General features: G+C 56.8%; 1 non-coding gene and 1 pseudogene across 1 annotated transcript; both read right to left on the reverse strand.

Annotated features, from left to right (window-relative positions):
• Positions 1 to 2,301: 2,301 nt before the first annotated feature.
• TRNAK-CUU lies at positions 2,302 to 2,374 on the reverse strand. Its single transcript has one exon. It is a non-coding gene; the product is annotated as a tRNA-Lys (tRNA).
• Positions 2,375 to 2,420: 46 nt separating this feature from the next.
• On the reverse strand, positions 2,421 to 3,761 carry LOC120710839 (annotated as a pseudogene).
• Positions 3,762 to 4,977: the final 1,216 nt, after the last annotated feature.

The raw sequence follows: 4,977 nt of genomic DNA on the forward strand, positions 1-4,977 counted from the left end.
CGTCGGCCGGCAGAGGCCAGGCCACACCACCAGCAGCAGCACCGGACGCGTCTCGTCTTTGGCGCCGCGGTTTCCGAGGAGCAGCAATGCCTCGAGCCCCGCGAGGGCAGGCGGGGGAGGGGACCGGACGCATCCATCCACACGCCACCTGCCTGCTGCCACGCCATGCTTTCTTTTCTTTTTGTTTTTCGCTGTGTTTAGTTGCAAAAATTTTAAACACTGTAGTAATTTTGTTTGTATTTGGTAATTATTATTCCATTATAAATTAATTAAGCTTATTAGATTCGTCTCGTGATTTACAAACAAACTATGCAATTAGTTTTTTATTTCATGTAAATTTAATATTTTATACATGTGTTAAAAAATTTGATGTGATGAAGAATTTTGTAAAATTTTAGAATTTTGGATGAACAGAGCCTCAGTGACGGTAATGGCATATAGGGGATGAAAAAATTAAAACGATGGCACATAAGGGATGAAAAAATGTCCATCCGTTAGTGTTTTTTGACGGCAATGGCATAGAAGGGATGGAAAATTTAAAACAATGGCATTGAAGGGATGTTCTAATTTTCAATGGCACATAGGGGATGAGTTACATTTCTCAGTGGCATATAGAGAATTTACTCTTGTTTTATAGGGGCCGCGCCGCGCCTGGGCGGAGCGCGACCACAATAACTAAACGCCTGCCACGGCCAGTGCCCACCGCCGCAGTGGTGCTGGTGCCTCCCCGATTATATTTAATTAAAGCCTGCATGCGCCGCGCTGCCCTGCAGGCACTGGCCCTGGCCGGCCAGCCAGGCTCCCGGTCCAGCCGCAGCTCGCCTCCCCGAACGCCGACACGTCCGCAAAGGCATCTTCTCACTCACGTGATGACGACGACCCCGCCGCGTCTCCCGCTCGCTCAGCAATGCTCCGTTGGTTGGTTGGGTGATCTCGGCTGGCTCACCGCGGGCTCCGATGCCGGCGTCGCGCCGCCACCGCCCAGTGGGAGAGCTCGTCGTTCTCGAGCCAACCGGTCCACTTGCAAGGCCTGGTGGTGGTGGGCGCGAGGCCCGACGCAGCGGCGGCCGGCGACGAGGGTCCTGTTGGGACCGAGTCTGCTTAGCTATAAGCAGAAGAAGGAAAACAATCCCGCCGAACGGCTGGCGTTTGACGCGCTTCAATCCACCGCCGGCAACAGCAAAATGCGGAAAGTGAACTAGGTGCAGCTAAATCGCAGAAGCGACTCCTTAACCGCTTATGGCTTATAAGCACAGCGATTTTGTGGCAGAAAGCCGGCTGGCCGGATCGACTCCGCAAGCAGGGTGTTGAAGATCCGCTGACTTTAAGTCAGCGGGACACTGTGGCTGACGTGTGGACCACGCTCACGTGGAGCCCACACGTCAGTGGCCCGTCAGCGGAGACTCATCCGGCTAGGAGAGCCAGCGGCGGCCTGCTTTGCTTTGAGATGCCTGCCTGCCTGCCTGCCTGCCTCTGGGCTCTGCCGGTCCCTGCTGAGGGAATGGGCCTCAGGCTACTAGGCTAGCGCACGCGGAGAGCCAGCCTCCTCTATGCAGATGCAATGCATGCGCTGGGCCGCCTGCCTGCTTGTCTTTTCTTCTTTCCGGCCTGTTTCCCGCCGAGTCACTGATGGGCCTGGTCACTGCACTGCACTGCACTGGTGGCAGCAGCGACTTTCCCCCACCCCACCCCAGCGCACGTACCTCTGCCCCACGATAACCTACCTGCCTCAGTGCTTGTCCCCTCCGCCGTCACGTGACCCCGCCATGGCTTCGCGCAGCCAGGGACCTTGCTACTCTCTGCTACTGCTCCTGCTCCTGCTCCTGCTGCAACATTACGAGTAATAATGCGTACACACAAAGATGTTTCTAGTGTTGGTTTACTCCAAAGCGTACTATATATACGATGATAGCAAAGATGAGTAATATGGTTGGGCTTGTTGTTGACACACAGTATGGACTCAATCAGCCAGAGTAAAAGGCCATCCAAGGGCGGCGGCCTGTTGGACTGAACGAGCCTCACACACATCTTATTCTTTTAGCCCACGCACGCACTATTCGGTTGTTCGGAGAGTTTGCTAAGTCTGTCACCCGTATTGGCCATCAGAACAGAGTGACAGTGGGTGCTAAATAAGGATCGATCTGTGCTGTTCATGTGAGAAAAGCTAGCAACTTAATTGTTTCTTTTCGCTTCTGGCCTTAGCTGCAAGTTTTACTGAATTCATCATGCCAGATTTTGGAAATAACCACCACAGAGTTGTCAATTCAAAAAAAAATGAAATGGAGAGAAAAAAAAAATGAGCGCCCACCGTGGGGCTCGAACCCACGACCACAAGGTTAAGAGCCTTGCGCTCTACCGACTGAGCTAGACGGGCCACATGCCATTTTTAATACTATTCAACAATATTTTTCATTCTCACAACTCCAGACGACTTCTAAGGAGTACGCAGCATCCATTTCAGTTTATTCAGAGCGTGCACAGCTCGCGGGCGAAGCCGATGCGGCCGTTGGCGACGTCGAACAGCACGCGGTGGTTCTGCTGCTGCATGCTGGCCACCACGTTGAGCGCCGCGTCCACGCCGTCCGCCGGCCCCGCCGCCATCGCCAGGCACGCCACGCCGCCCGACGAGCTGCGGATCACCACGTTCTCCTCGGGCAGCGTCACCGTCACCGGCCCCGCGAACGTGAAGCTGACGGCCGGCACCGCGACCGTCACGTTGTAGCACGTGTCGAACCCGCCGAGCGGCGCCGCCACCGGCGCCCGCACCCTGCGCCGGAACGCGTCGCGCACGGCGGCGTACACCGGCGCCGACAGCCGCGTGAACATCGTCCCGGCGTCGATGATGGTGCCCCTGCCGCTGCCCGGGTCGAACGCCAGAGCGGACGCCGGGACCGACACGGGCCTGCTGCCCACGCGGATCCCGGTCATGTTCACGTAGTAGAGGGAAGGGCGATGGGGGTTGGACAGCAATGGCGTCGTCTTGATCCTCTTCGGCTGCCCGATGGGGCTGAGCCGGAGCGTGCCCGAGAAGTTGGAGGACTTGTAGCTCGGGAGGCAATAGGAGAAGACGGACCCGTCCACGTCCTTGGTCTGCGACGGGAACGACAGCGGCCCGCGCCCGAAGCCGACGAGCCCCTGCGGCGGCACGGAGCTTCCCGTGACGACGTGGAGGCACCCGAACGTGTACGACGCGGCGGCGACGCCGCCGTTCTCGAGTGCGAGCGAGTCCTGCCCCAGCAGCGCCTGGAACGTGGACGCCGCGTACGTGAGGTTGAACGCGCACGACGCGCCGGGACACGACGGGCCCGGCACCTGCGCGCACGCCGGCGAGCCGCAGCGCACGGGGCGGTACGTGGACGACTGCGTCGGGGCGAACGACGGCGCCGAGGCGGCGCATCCCGTGCGGCCGCCGCACGGCACCCACGCGGCGTCGTTGCTGGGGTCGATGGCCACCAGCAGCGTCTGCGCCGGCGTGCCCAGGCGCGCGCGGGCGACGTAGTTCGGAATGCTCAGGATCTGCCGTCCCGGCGCGATCGGGACGAACGAGCGGCGGCCGCCGCCTTTCTTGGTGTTGCCGGAGCCCCTCCGCCGCGGACTGGGCTGCCAGGGAGGCCGCCCATGCGGTGATCGGCGCAGCGGCGTCGGGCGAGACGGCGTGCGAGGTGCAGCGTCGAGCTGCGCACGGCAGTGGAAGGGGCCCACCAGAAGGTGGACAAGAGTAGGAGGACGGGGACGGGTAGTCTCAGTCTCAGCGGCGACATTGTTGGTCAGTGCTCGGCTGCTCGCAGATAGTCTGAAGAAGGATCACAATGGGACATGGATCGGAAGGGTTGGATGTTACGTACATACTTAAGTACATGGCGCGGTGCATTTCTATATATTATAGGAGCTAGCCCTAGCCGTCAAGAACATGGACAATCAAGGAGTGTGCATTGTGCTTGATGGAGAATTTTGCCTGCGCATGCATCACAACTAAGGAGATGCGACATAGCAAGTGGCGGGTGCACTCCATGCACGGCAGAGTTGACGAGAGGATGCAGTTCTATCGGATCGGACGGCATTGCGGGACGGACCAGCTGCAGGTCGGGTCGGGGCCCGTCGGGCGTCTCTCCAATCTTGACGGACATCACGCAGGTCATGTGGTTTCTGCTGTTCTGCGCCCTTTTCAATGATCACACTAGCCGCGTTGGTGGCTGACCAGAAACTGTGCTCCATGCAGGGAGATGCATGGTCCATGCTGTTGGTGGTTGGGACGGAAGGCTATGGTGATCGTCTCGAGCCGCTGGCATTATGAGTCCGCGTCAAGAAGCTAAGGCCCTGTTTGGTTACAAAAAGTTTCTAGGCTACTTTTAGTCCCTGGGCTAAAACGTTTAGTTCCTATCTGTTTGGTTTCATGGATTAGAGGAACTAAAGGTCATTAAATGAAGTGAACAAAGTATCCTACTACCCCTATTCTGCATGCATGCAGCCAGCCATGGTGGAGCTAGAGGAGGGGGGACCACGGGGGTAGAGTGGAATTGTAGGCTAAAAGTCCCAAAAAGCTCCTCAAGAGGGACTTCTCATTCTTTAGCCCCTAACCTACTTTTAGCTCCAAAAAGTCTCTCATGTTTGGTTCTTTAGCCCCATAAGTCCTAAGGACTTATACAAAAGTCTCATGAACCAAACAGGGTCTAAGTCTGCGGGTTTGCGGGAGGCAGGAGGTAGTGCCGTGTGCCGCGATAAGCGATGAGGATCTAGTTGAAAGGTAGACGACGAGACCCACACCCTGCTCCGCCGGTATATGTGCTTGCTAGCTATCCAGTGATGGTGAACTCGATCCCTAGCTCTACGCGTCCAAACGTCAACCCCCACAGTTTTCCTTTTATGCTCATCATCGCTGATATGTTGACAAAGATAGATAGGCCATTTAGATGATGATTTAGGAATCTTCTAGATTATTCTTTTTTTTTTCAATGAACATTGATTTGAGATAGGAGG

The sequence above is a fragment of the Panicum virgatum genome, chromosome 5K (genome assembly GCF_016808335.1).
Source record: "Panicum virgatum strain AP13 chromosome 5K, P.virgatum_v5, whole genome shotgun sequence".
In the NCBI taxonomy this organism is placed as follows: domain Eukaryota; kingdom Viridiplantae; phylum Streptophyta; class Magnoliopsida; order Poales; family Poaceae; genus Panicum; species Panicum virgatum.